Here is a 15,149-nt window from a genome sequence, read left to right as displayed (position 1 = left end):
GTCCCTGCATTAACTAGTTAAGCACTCATACATAATCTGTGTGTAGTCAAGTTGATTTGATGTAGAAGAGATACCATTTGATCTGTCTATTTATTCAACATTATCATCTCCAGTGCCTCCATTTTAATAGACTGGTCTCATTACAAAGTTCAACACCTGTTGCAATCTATGTTGTCGTCTCATGGGTCACATTTAGTGAAAACATATAAAAGAGCACAATTTTAAGAGTTCAATTCATAAATATTTCCAAGTCCATACAGAAAAGGCACTACAGATCCATTTGTATAGCTGATATTTAGACCAGGTTAGTATCAGCTTTAAGTTCATGCTATTTAAGAACTAATCTATTTTACATCATGTCTACATGATTTGCATCTGCCTTTATAGGCTTGAAGGCTTATCTCGCTCATCGTTCATGTTACATGAAACTTTTTACAGGCCCCATTGTTAATGACCTCCACTTCACCTGGTCCAGATACAGAGTTACTGCTGGTGCAAACTAGTTGTGGGCTGCCCTCAGCACCACAAAGATTATTCCTTCACTGCAGTGCTCCATCGTGACATCCACATGAACCCTGCTTTGGGAATTTGGCGTCTGGCCATAATGGAAAAGTTTTCCTGTCTCTTAAGCAATGCACAACTGGTTGAACAATAATGTTGCCATTTACAGGGATTAAGTTGCAGTTTAGGTCATCATAAAGTCTCAAGCGCTTGATTCCAGGTGAGGTGTGATTGGGCAGATTTTTTAGTTTTCTTGCAACATCTCACAAACTCAAAGGCAGGAAAATAGTTGCTGGCCACCATTTTGATTAACAACTGCTCAAATGCCAAAACAATGATATAAAATAGTAACCTTCACCTGAAGGAGAAGGTAATCCAAAACATTTAGTTCAGAAAGAAAGATTAAAAACCATGAATATTGATCATTCACATAAGAAACATCATTAACTGATTACCGCCCTCCTGCTTAAACCAAAATCCTTTTATTGTAGGACTCATGACAGCAATGTCTGTGGGACAGCTGTAGTCTCAAAGCTTTATTTTGTCCCTCCATCTTTACAAGCCTTTAATTCCAGCCCTGTGTTCACCATATGTTCTCATCCCCTGTAGAATAATTAACCTTACCTGCAATAGTAAAAGCAAAAAAAATGGAAGAGTATACAAACACTTAAAAAGTAGTTAAATAAACAACTTCCATGCAAAGCTTCTTGAACAAAACACATATACTGTTTCCTGCAGCTTGGTTAGCCCATTTTATTTTCTTTGTACTTTTTCAAACATGAGCCTTTGTTTATAAACTCACTCTGGCGTGTTAAAAGCCAGTTGATGGATGTACGTTGCGGAAGATTAGCCACTTAATCAGCTCCTGCAGTTTGTGCAAATGCTCTTACTTCTAACTGTGGGCAAATGAAAAGAAATCTTACTTGAGTTGTTTGAGTGGTATGTGCACAGTTGGCAAAAATAAGTCTGCTTCTTGTTCAGTGCGGTTATTGGATATGGAATTTCATCCAATCTGCAAAAAGAAAAATAATACAGCCATGCACCAGAATTCGCATTGATTTCATTCTGAAAATTAAAACATAAACACATCCTTAACCAATCAATCAGTAAAATCCTTTTAATTGTGGTGGGCAACCTGCCTGTTCTTAGCCCTCCCAAAAAGTAAAGCCTTCAGCATATTCACCCTCAGATCCAGACCTTGTAGTGGTGACACAACTTTGTGGACCACTAACTCAGCTTTTAATAGTTCATCGTATGACAGCTACCTTCTGACGGATTCCCAATCCATTGGTTCCCAGCTGAGTGTTAGCAATCACTCCAGGATCTAATGCCCCATCCAGCAATGCCTTTTTCCACTAATATTCCTCACTCCAGCCTCCAAACTGGGAACAGGGTGGGAGATAAGTAGAAAAAGCACGCATGTTTGAAGGTGAAAATAAAAATTTGTAATTGTTGAAAATGCACAGTCAGCATTTGAAAAAGAAAGATAACAAAAAGAGAAAACTGAAGAAGGTTATCATCCTCCATTTTCCTCCTTGATTTTTTACATTCAAGGAAGCTATTTTGCACTTTGATCACAAAGCATTTGTGAAAATTTATATCGAGATATTAAGATTCCTTGCAAGGGTTTTGATTGCATTGAGTAATGTAACTTCACAGTTGCAGCAAGCTGTGAATGAGTTAGAGGTTTCGGAGGCAAAGGATGCAATGAATGCTATCAGCTAGCAGCTTGGTAGTTATGGCTGATGTATTTGCCTGCCTATGGATGAATTACAACTGCTAGATTTCTCTTCCTGCAGGGTTAGTTTAAGTGTTGGACAGCCACAAGGTCGAGGTGGCTTAAAATTGCTCAAATTCCAAACAAACATGAAACAACATTTTGCATTGAATCTCACAACAGCTTCAGCCCTAAGACGGGAGAGGTGCTGCATTTATTCAAAGATTGGGGGCAAGGTGATAAACATTCTTGAAGCTGGCAGCAAAAGCTGAGCTGCACTAGTACTTAACAGAAAACCTTAGTCTCCCTGAAACAGACTGGGAAAGGACTGAACTAGGTGCTTTGAATTAACAAGACTCATTATGGGTTCTTTGGTTTCCTAGACAGTTCTCTTTGGCTAAAAATTGGAATAATCCCGAGGTTATCTCTAGAATCAGTTCTTCTTTCTAATTCCTGACCATTTTCCATTGTTCTCACCCCTGTGAACACCGACGACACTGTACTTTCATGAGTCCTTGGCAGCTGAAGTTGTCATCAGCTCTTGTTGCCTGAATGAATCATTACTGAAAATCCTGTCTGTTGATAGCTTTAAGATAATTGTGATTTGCCAGCTCAATCCAGAGTCTCTGCTGTGCAGACTGATTGCTGTTAAAGCCTCTTTGGTAAAGGTAGCCCTTCCTTGGTGATGATGTTTCTGGGTTGGCACCATGATGTCATTTGTCAATCACTGAATGAGACACACCCTCCCTCCCTCAGTGACCATTTCATTCATTGCCTTTCACGGGGAGTTCAAGGGAGGGGATGAAAGAAGGTGTATAAGTAGGATTGTGTGTCTATAGCCATGAATAGATGTGTGTGTGTGTGTGTGTGTGTGTGTGTGTGTGTGTGTGTGTGTGTGTGTGTGTGTGTGTGTGTGTGTGTGCGCGCGCATCCATGTATATGTCAACATGAAAAATACTACGATGCTGGAGGATGCAGGCAGCGTCCGTGGAGAAAAGCAGGTGGTCAACGTTTCAGGTCAGGACCCTTCTTCAGGACTGAAGATAGGAAAAGGGGAAGCCCAATATATAGGAGGGAAAAGCAGAGCAGTGATAGGTGGACAAAAGGGGGGAGGCTGGGTGGGCACAAGGTGATGATAGGTAGATGCAGGAAAGGTATAGAGACAGGCAGATGTGGGGGAGGAGGGGAGAGCAGATCCACTGGGGGATGGGTCAAAGGTAAGGAGGAAAAAAGGGTAGAAAAAAGAGAGAGAGAGACTAGGAAAGGGAAGAAAAGAAAAGGCATGGTTGGGAGAGGGTGTGGGGGGGGCGGTGGCTGAGGGGATTACTTAAAGTGGGAGAATTCAGTGTTCATGCCGTTAGGCTACAAGGTTCCAAGACGGAAAATGAGGTGCTGTTCCTCCAGTTTGCGTTTGGACTTCTCCTGACATATCCGTGATGGAGTGGGAGGGGGAGTTGAAGTGACTGGCAATGGGGAGATGCAGATCGTGGTTATGGACAGAGCTCAGGTGTTCTGCAAAATGGTCACCTAGTCTGCGTTTGGTCTCGCCAATGTAGAGGAGGCCACACTTGGAGCACCGAATGCAGTAGATGATATTAAGGGAGGTGCAGGTGAATCTCTGTCTCACCTGAAAGGACTGTTTGGATCCCTGGATGGAGGTGGTGTGGGGGCAGGTGTTGAACCCATGGTGGGGGCAGTGGAAAGTCCCTGGGGTGGGAGCAGGATAGGTGGGGACGGAAGAGTGAACTAGGGAGTCGTGGAGAGAGTGGTCCCTGCGAAAGGCAGAAAGAGGTGGGGAGGGGAAGGTATGCTTGGCAGTGAGGTCTTGTTGGAGCTGGCAGAAGTGGTGGAGAATAATGTGTTGGATACGCAGGCTGGTAGAATGAAATGTGAGGACAAGGGGGACCCTATCCCTGTTGGGTCTGGGAGGGGTGGGGGTGAGAGAAGAGGTGGAAGAAATGGCAGAGATGTGGGTGTGAGCTCTCTCGACCATAGTTGGGGGGAATCCATGGTTAGTAAAGAAATTGGACATCTTGGATGTCCTGGAGTGGAAAGCCTCGTCAGGGGAGCAGATGCGGCAGAGGCAGAGAAATTGAGAAAGAGGGATAGCGTCCTTGCAAGAGACGGGTGGGAGGAGCTGTAATCGAGGTAGCTGTGGGCATCAGTGGGTTTGTAGAAGATGTCGGTGGATAAGGAATCTCCTGAGATGGAGATGGACAGATTGAGGAAGGAGGGAGAAGTGTCAGAGATAGTCCAAGTGAAATGGAGAGCAGGGTGAAAATTAGTGGCAAAATTTATGAAACAGTCCACTGCCAGAAGTCCAAGCACAAACTGAAGGAACAGCACCTCATTTTCTGTCTTGGAACCTTGCAGCCTAATGGCATGAACATTGAATTCTCCCACTTTAGGTAATCCCTCAACCTCTCCAACGTGTGCACGAGCGCGCACACACACACACACACCCACCCCCACACACACCCACCCCCACACACACACACACACACACACACACACACTCACACACCCACACCCCACACACACACACACCCACCTCCACACACACCCCCCCACACACACACCCCACACACACACACACACACACACACCACACACCCCACACACACACACACACACCCACCTCCACACACACCCCCCACACACACACCCCACACACACACCCCACACACACACACCCCACACACACACCCCACACACACACACACCCCACACACACACACACACACACCCACCTCCACACACACCCCCCCACACACACACCCCACACACACGCACACACACCCACCCCCACATACACACCCCACACACACACACACACCCCACACACACACACACAACCATGCCTCTTCTTTTCTTCCCTTTCCTAGCCTCTTTTTTCTAACCTTTCTTCGTCCTTACCTTTGACCCATCCCCTGGCAAATCTGCTCTCCCCTCCTCCCCCACATCTGCCTGTCACTATCTCTTACCTGCATCCAACTATCACCACCTTATGCCCACCCTACTTCCCCTCTTTTGTCAACCTATCACTGCTCTGCTTCCCCCCCCCCCCATATATTGGGCTTCCCCTTTTCCTATCTTCAGTCCTGAAGAAGGGTCCTGACCCGAAACGTTGACCGCCTGCTTTTCTCCACGGATGCTGCCTGACCTGCTGAGTTCCTCCAGCATCATCGTGTTTTTCACACAGATTCCAGCATCTGCAGTCCTTTGTTTCTCCATATGTGTCAACATACATGCTCAGTCCGCACTGTTCTCCATTCATTTTAGAGCTCCTTACCATTGGACCATGACCTTGTTTTGTCAAGACCATATGATAACTGGTGTGTAACAGTCTCTTGTGTCACAGTAGTGTAGTGGTTAGCATAACACTATTACAGCACCAGCGACCTGGGTTCAATTCCCACCTCTGTCTGTAAGGAGTTTGTACGTTCTCCCCACATGTCTGCGTGGGTTTCCTCCGGGTGCTCCGGTTTCCTCCCACATTCCAAAGACCTACAGGTTAGGAGCTGTGGGCATGCTATGTTGGCGCCGGAAGAGTGGCGACACTTGCGGGCTGCCCCCAGCACATTCTCAGTAATGGAAAAAGATGCATTTCACTGTGTGTTTCGATGCACATATGACTAATAAATAAATATCTTACAATAGGATTCTTGCACAGACTTCTTTCAAGGATGGAGTGGAAGAAATCATCTCGTGCCTAACTGCAACAACTCCCCGTAAGCACGATGCAATTTAAAACACTGCTGCCAGCCAACATTCACCTTATCCCAATCACCCATCAGCCTTGTGATGCAGATCTACTTTGATTCCCAGTCAGCAGATACCTTGATCTTCAAATACAACAAAATACCTTCTCACACCTCTTCTAGTCTTGGTGCTCCTTCAGGCAGGAGTCCCTGGCAACACCAACACCAGACGTTGGCCCCATGGCAGTGGGGTTCAACTGATACCATTACATCTCATCTGTTGCAACTTAACAGGACCTTCACTGCTCCATGGTGAGGGTGTCCCGAAACCCACTGTTAAGTTGCAAATTGCATCAATGCAGTGCAAAGGTACCTGCTAAGACTCCACCTCTATCTTAAACCCCACCACCCAATATACTCAGCTACCCTGTCCTCCATAGTTAAAATAATTCATTTACAACATTCAAAAAATAACTGCAGAATATATTAAAAGAAACCCAGTAATTGCACAGCCAGTGTGTATGAATGGCTGAGCCCTTTCAGCAATCTTGAACAAAGGGCCCCAATCTGAACTTTACCTTACTCTTTCATTCTGACGCCTTTTCACCTGATGTCAACTTCCCGTGCTTACTGTGTTTTCACATCTCAGAAATCTGACGTTTGATTTTTGTTTTCTCTGTTTTCTAATCGTTTTTTTCCCATTCTTGAGCCAATAAGCATTTAATTTAAATGACTTACCTCCCAATCTTTCAGAAATTAAATGTCAGGACTAAAGGAAACAGATTGAATTTATTTGAACTATCTAAAAGTGTTGCACTTAACCCAGAATTTCCTTTTGTCTCTCACTAAACAGGGTCAGGTTTCCAAAATGGTGTGTGAGACCTGACATTCTCCCTATAGTTGGGGGAATGGCTCTGAGACTTGTTACACCAAAACCTTTTGGTCCATCAACAGTGTCATCAAGGCCAGCATTCTTGTTGTTACTAATGATAGTTAGAAAGCACTTTCATCTGAGCAAGCATTCAACACTACTGCAAACCCCCCACTGTCAACACTTAATTAGCATGACCTGCTCAAATGTGTTGTAACACAAAATAACTGACCTTTCCTGCCAGAATGTGGAACATGTTTGTTACAGATGATCGATTCCATGTAAGTCTGTTAAAAGTATCATTGTGCACGTTTGCTTCATAAATGATCCCGGCTCAACAAATAGAATTGTCATGTTGTATCAATTCTTACAAAGGTTCATGCAGAAAGTGTGCTTTCTCAATTTTTTTTTGAACCAGTCTAAAGATGGCACAAAGGAACAGCTTCATTGAAGAGAAAATCAAGAGGATTTTCTGAAAGTGCAGGTAACAATGGATGCAGGCAAAGGTAACTGGTTGCTCGGGTAAGTTACGTGTTTTTTTAAATCCACTTATGGGATGTAGCAGCCTCTGGGTAGGCCAGTTTTATCGTCCAGCTCTAATTAAACTAGAGAAGGTGTTGGTGAACTCCCTTTGTGAACTGCTGCAGTCCTTCTGGTGCGTTAGGGTAGGGAGAGATTCCATGTGTGACATGGAGGGGAACTTGAAAGCGATAGTGATTCCAAGAGCCTGCTGCTCTTAAAATAAATCATAATGATAAACTGGTGCTGAGGCATTCAAAGCAAAGGTACTAAATGTCTGCACTGATAATTCTAATAGTTTATTGAGATTGCAAAATCATTTTGTCATTTTACTTTCTGGCCACTGGTTCTTCCATAAATAGAGTGAAAAGCACATTGTTGGTGAGGGCAAGTTTAACTGAATCAGGGGTTGGAAAAAAAAGAGCAGCCTCTGCCTTTGGGAAAACACATACAATGTGAGGGGTTCAGCTGCTCTTCTATGCAAAGCCAAAAACTGTAATTCAGGCAGAGGATGTAGAATAACGTCAGAGATGTTGCCCTTCAGGTGAGACGTTAAGCTGAGTGCTCATGTGTCCTCTCAGGAAGGAAAAGAGTGTGGCACTGTTCTCTTATTATCTAGGCCAGTATACTTATCTCCCATTTTACATCACTGATGCAGATTATCTGGCTGCTGTCCATTGGGTCTGGATTAGAATATTTCATTGGAACATCCTTAAAGGACGTGAAGGGCACTATATAAATGCTGGTCTTTATGCCTTTGTCATTGGGATAATGTGAGAATGCATAAAGACTGTAAGTAGTCCTGAGCAACATAAATGCAAGTCTTTATTTTTCAAAATTGCACTGGATTGGTTTTGATGCCTGAGAAGGCAGAAGCATAATTTGAACAACCTTCTTGTTCTGATGTCAAATTTTGTATTGTTCGTGTTGGCTAGACCGTCAAAAAGGAAAAGGGGCAGGAAGTCATATAGTCGCACAGAAACAGGCCTTTTGGACCGTCATGCCCATGCTGACCTTATCAGCCATCGACGCTGATCCCATTTGCCCTCATTAGGTCCATATCCATCTACGCTTTGCCTGTTTAAGTGCCTATCTACATGTCTCTTAAACGTAGAGGTTGTATCGGACTCCACCATCTCCTCTGGCAGCATGTTCCAGATATCAATGTCTTTCTCTCTGTTAAAAACTTTCACCTCAAATACACTTTAAAACTCCTTCCTCTCACCTTAAACCTATGCCCTCTTGTTTTTGATAGCCCCACCACGGGGATATAGATTCTGACTACTCCATCTATGCCTCTTATCATTTTATATACCTCTATCAGGTCACCTCTCAGCTTCCTCTGCTCCAGGATAAACAATCCCAGCCTATCCAATCCCTCCCTGTAACTGAAGTCCTCCAATCCAGGCAACATCCTGGTGAATCTCCTCTGCACTCTCTCCAGCACAAACACATCCACATGGCAACTGGAACTGCACAAAATATTCCAAGTGCTGACCAACTGAAGTTTTGTAAAGTTGCAATATAATGTCCCCACTCTTATATTCTATGCCCCAACATATGATGGCAAGCATGCCATGTGCCTTCATTACCACCCTATCTACCTATATGGCCATTTTCAGGGAACTATGAACTTGAACCCCAAAGTCCCTCTGTTCATCAACATTCCTAAGTGCCCTATGATTTATTATATATGTCCCACCCCTAAATGACTTCCCTGAATGCATTACTTTACACTTGTCAGGATTATATTCCATACGTCAACACTCTGCCCAACTTTCCATCTGATCTATCTCCGTTGTAGCCTTCAACAATCTTCTTCACAATCCACAACACCACCAATTTCTGTGCCATTTGCAAGTTTCCTAATCATACCTCCCACATTCACATCAAAGTCATTAACATATATCACAAACAACACAGATCCCAGCACTGATCACTGTGGTACACTATTAGTCACAGACCTTCAATCAGAAAAGTATTCTTTCACTGCTACCCTCATCAAGCCAAGTTTGGAACCAATTAGCCAGCTTGCCTTGGATCCCATGTGCCTTAACCTTTTGGACCAGCCGCCTAGGCGGGACCTTGTTCAAATACCCTCCTAAACTCCATGTACAGAATGTCTACCGACCTGCCTTCATCAACCTTCTTAGTTACCTCCTTAAAATACCCAATTAAATTAGTGAACCAGGATTTCCCTTGCACATAGCCATGCTGACTATCCTTGATCAGTCTCTGCCTTTCTAAATGTATATAAATCCTATCTGTTAGGATTTTCTCCAATAATTTCCCTATCACTGACGTAAGGCTCACCAGCCTATAGTTACCTGGCTTATCCCTGCTGCCCTTCTTAAATAAAGGAACAACATTAGCTATCCACTTAAATAAAGGAATAACGTATTACTAGTAAAGACTAGTAACTGAAGCAACCCCATCCCACTGTAATGACAATGCTAAATCATCCCATATAAATATCTCTTCAATGCCTCGTCCTATATTCCTGATCCTATGGACTCACTGCCAACTGGCTTCCAATCACTAGGCCAATCACTACAATTTTCTTTTGGTCTCCTGATGCCAATCACTTGCTACTTGCCTTCTTTTGTTAGTCAGTAGTACTGTGCAGTCACAGTGTTGCTCCCAGGCCCTTGTAAAATGGTGACGTACAAACCTTTAACATAAATTCCAAAGGATCATTGCAACCACACGGATACTGTGAGCTGGAGAACTGTCTAACTTCCAGTTGTTAAAACAGTAGCCACACCATTCATAAAACAATAGGATTCCAAAGCAGATATATATTAATTGAAATACATATTTTCATGCATTTCAAATTCATATTTGTGGCTTACTTTAATGTTCCCTCACATGATTGCCGAGATTTTGGTTTAAAAAAAGGATATTTCTTTAAGATATTAAAATTAAATTTCCCAAAATTTGTATGGAATAAATCAAAGAACATGCTATAAAGTTGCCTTTCGTTTATGCTTGACAAAGCCATGCTGAGGCAAACTGGAATTCTGGGCACAGCCATAAAACAAAGAGGTTGCTTAGCAGCAGGGGAAAAAAAATCAACCCTGGAAATGTGAGCTGGTCTGGAGGCCATTGTGGAGCTGAAAAGCATGAGCTGTAAGTGATACCTTGTAATACAGGTCTGAGCGCCCTGACCTTCTTGACTGCTAAGCCATCAACAGCTGAACATGCTGCATTAAAAACCCCATGTCGCAGGCAGCTTCTGAGGAACTGGAACAGAAATGGATCTTTTTTATATGCAATAACTTGAAATGACCACGGGGAGTCAGGGGATAGGCCACAGATTTATTTTGCTTCAGTTTAATTTCCAGATCATAGCTTTAAAAGTGGAAGAACATAGTAAGCTTATGTCAAATTTGACTATTAATTAAACTTCAATGTAGTTTTCCCTTGTTACCATGGTTACTACACTTGCAAAGTATTTCCTTAACTATAAAGTATTTTGGGACACCCTAACTTTGAGGAAAAACATCAATGAAATGTAAGTCTTTCTTTTTACCTGTTAAATAACCAGATAATTGGTGAGTAGCTCAATTATGTCTCAGCTAGTACTCTGTGTAGTCAGGGGAAGATCTGGATAACTACCACTAGACTGTAGCAGTGACAACACTTCAGAGGTATTTCACTGGCCGCAAAACTCTTCAGGTTGCCATGAGACGTGGCATTTAAATTCAAATTGAAACAGAAAATGCTGGCAATACACAGCAGGTCAGCCAGCACCTGTGGAGAGAGGAAGGTGAAGACTGATGACCTTTCATCAGAACTTAAAAAAAGTTAAGAGATGAAACAGGTTTTAACCTGTGCTGGGTGAAGGGCAGAGAAGTATAAAAGGAAGGTCTGCATTAGGGTGGAAGTTAGCAAAAACTGAATGACAAAATGGATTATGGAGGAAGGGAAAAGAAGTTGGAACAGGTAATAAAACAACATAGTCCTATGGACCATAAATAGAAATGGTAGAATCACCACCAGCAGCTGCCAACCAAAAAAAAATAGAGCAAGTTGAATGATATTCAGCCTGAAACACTGTGAAAGGCCCGGGTGGAAGATAGAATGCTGCTCCACTAAATTTTGATGAGCTGCATTGAAGCATTGTGTAAGGGGGTTAAGAACGGAGGGGTGAGAGCGAAAGGAGACTTGCAAATTAAAATAGAGGTAAGCAAAAGTTCAGGTTATGTTGTCAGACTGGTTGGGCCTCCTGCCTTCCTACCAGCCAGGGTCCCAAAGCATTCTGTGCTGGTGAAATAGCTAGCTAGTTGTACTCTTTCATGTCAGTTTATTGTATTCAATGTTCACCCTGTGATCTCCTCTACACTGAGAGACCAAATACTGATTCAGTGACAACATTACAGAACATCTCCATTCAGTTCAGGAGTATCACCCCATGCTTGAAGGTGCCTTTCATTTTAATTCCCGTCCCATTTGCAAACTGGCCTATCTGTCCTCAGCTTCCTGTACTGTTCCAATCAAACCTAGATTAAGATCGTGGAAAAGTCATGGAGTCATAGAATCATACAACACAGAAACAGGCCTACCGAGTTCCATGCCAACCATCAAGTATCCAACTATATTAATCCCATTTACCCACAGAGTAGCTCATCCTTTGATTACACCTTCTGACTCAGCCTTGAGTTCAGGAATTTCAGAGGATAGCCACTATTTTTCAGACACCAACGGTTGGTAATTAGGAAACACAAGAGACTGCAGATGCTAGAATCTGGAGCAAAAAAAAAACAAACTGCTGGAGGAACTCAACAGGTCAGGCAGCATCTGTAGAGGGAAATGGACAGTTGACGTTTCAGGTCGAGACCCTTCATCTGGTGTCATTCCCATTTGCACCTCCTCTAAATCCATTCTTTGCTGTTACCGTTTCCTTTTGCCTTGCACCATGATCCATAGTTATTCAACCTCTTCTACCTTCCAAGCTATCACAGATCTTTCCTTCCGTTCTTTCCTTGAATTCCCCTTTGCCTATCTCTATCCTTGCTTAAAATTGTTGCACTTCTGAGCAAGGAACCTCAAAAGTTCACTTAATTGTTCTTACTGTTAATGCTGCCTGAATTGCTTATTTTTTTATTCATTTAGGTGATGGCCTGTATTTATTGTCCATTCTTAACTCCCCTTGAGAATGCAATGGTGAGCAATCATCTTGACCTGCTGTAGTCTTTGTGTTGAAGGTGTTCATAGAGATTACTGTTAGGTAGGGGTTTAAGGTTTTGGACCCACTAAAGTAAAATAAAAGTCTATATATTTCCTTCAAATATGTGGGTAACTTGGACAGGAAGTTGCAGGAGGTGATATTCCTAGGTATCTACTGCACTTGCCATTTTGGTAGTAGATATTTCAGACTTGGCAAGTGCTGCAAAAAAACTTGGGGAGTAACTGGGGTGGTTTTTCCTGTGGTTGGTACACACTGCAGCCACAGAGCACCTGTAATGGAGGGAGTGATTGTATAGGGTGGTGAGTGGTTACCAATAAAGCGTTGCCCTGGATGGTGCAGAGCTTCTTGAGTGTTAGAGCTGTACTCATCAGGCAAATGAAGAGTATTCACACAAGAAGTTGGAGGAGCTCAGCAGGTCAGGCAGCAACCATGGAGGGAAATGGACAGCTGACATTTCTTTGTGATCATAAGTGTTGTCCTTAAATGAAGAGAATTCCTTCATTGTCTAACTTGCCTTGTAAATCATAAAATGACTTTGCGGAATTCAGGAAGTGAGTTAATCACCCAGTTTCTGACCTTATTTACTGTTTTTATTTCATATTCCCAGCATTCACAGCACTTTGCTCCAATGTAAATGCAATTCTTTCTTTTGCAAATGCAAGTCTCTGTGAGTTGTCCCAGCTCACAGAGAATTCAGGTTAATCTTTGGTCACACAGTCCCCTTTAACACATGCTCCAGAAACTCCTTCAACTTGAATCACGCCATGCCCCTCATTCAGAGTCATAATCACTCTAATTTAGAACTCTTTTGCCACACGTCATTTTTTCCTCCCACATTCCAAAGACGTTGTGGGCATGCTATGTTGGCACCGGAAGCGTGGCGACACTTGCGGGCTGCCCACAGAACACTCTACGCAAAAGATGTATTTCACTGTGTGTTTTGATGTACATGTGACTAATAAAGAGATCTTATCTTATGGCTCCACCCCTTAGTGCGTGGCATTCTTTGCAATCATAAATGTTGTCCTTAATGTTCCACCATTCTCTGTGCCACACCACTTTGCTTTTAAGGTGAGAGAGGGAAAGTTTAAAGGAGATGTGCAGGGCAAGTTTATTACACAGAGAGTGGTGGGTGCCTGGAATGGGATGCTGGGACTAGTGGTGGAAGCAGATATGATAGTGGTGTTTAAGAGGCATTTTGATAGGCACATGAAAATGCAGGGAATGGAGGGATATGGATCACGTGCAGGCAGAAGAGACTTAGTTTAATTTGGCATCATGTTCAGCACAGACATCGTGTTCCTGTATCCTGTGTTTAAACCCCTGTGAGAGGTATATTTGTAGTCCAGACTTCAGTGCAAAACTCAGGTAGCTTAATCAGGAATGAATAATTGATAGCTCATTGGGCACTATTGACATGTAATGCCTGTGTCATTTTATGCCTGCCTCCTGAGACTCATAAGTGGCAAATCCCAATTGTACCAGGAACTTCCACTATGGCAGGAGATGACACAGCAATGTTTACACTGGTTGTGCCACTTTGCTGCCAGCACATGCTTTATATGTGATTGCACATTGAAGGGCCCAAGATTTACAATTCTAATGCACACAACACATTGCACATTTTGCATGTTAGAATATCCCTCCCTGCCACCCTGTAAAAACTGCCAGGAAGTCCCTGTGTAGCAACAACTCTCTAATGCGGGTTTTTATATGTAGAAAAACTGCTAGTCGCTGATATTTAGTTTTATATTTTGCATAAACCAGCTGGCCTGCAGAGTGAGATTTCTCTTCACATCTAGAAAATAATTTATAGGAAAAAGGTGACATAAGGAGTGTAAACCACGAGCTATTCCCAAATGGACCAGCATGCCAAACCTCAAATCTAAAGCCGACCAACTGGGATAATTTGGAGGAGAACCACAAAGTAGCTTGTTGTTCGGGTATTGTTCATCTTGCTGCGTGGGGCAAGAATGGCAGTGAACTATTTCAAATTGGAGGGGAGAAGGGAAACTGAGAATGTGGAATAAAAAGTCTGCATTCAAAAGAAAAATAATTGCCAAGCATTTCATTTTAAAGTCTTAGCTTCAGTTAATAACGCCAAGAAAGATTTACAGATTCCATCATTTAAGTGTAAATGGCAGCAAATCCGTCTCCAGATAAGTTGGTGTAGTATTCAGTGAACTCCTCCCTGGTCACGGGTTTGAGACACTGCAGAGGCTGGCACTCCCACAGATCTCAGGTTTCAGAGTGAGATTTATACACGAATAGTTAAGTAGATTGAGCAGGGAGGGGTGCTGTAAACTACAACATATTAATGGGTACCTGCTGGGCACAGGTATAAAAAGAACTTGTCTGCAATGGATAAAGTTTCTTTTCAGAGCCAGTATTGACACACCTGTTGATTTTAGTATTGGCAAAACTTAAAATCGTTTTGGGGAGAGAATATTACTTATTCCCAGTGACTTAATCCTTTTTTTTAATTAAAAGGGTTGCTTTTATGCTGCACGTCATCTCATCTCTCAGAGAGGCATGTCACGTACAATGGTTACTTTGAAGTAAGGACTGGTGTTAGGTCAATGACAGCAACCATTTTGCACACAGCAAGAGCCCACAAAAGCCAGCAGATAGACTGTCAGGCAATCTATC

This window comes from Pristis pectinata, chromosome 16 (assembly GCF_009764475.1).
Source record: "Pristis pectinata isolate sPriPec2 chromosome 16, sPriPec2.1.pri, whole genome shotgun sequence".
Lineage (NCBI taxonomy): Eukaryota > Metazoa > Chordata > Chondrichthyes > Rhinopristiformes > Pristidae > Pristis > Pristis pectinata.
This window is presented reverse-complemented; position numbering follows the sequence as displayed.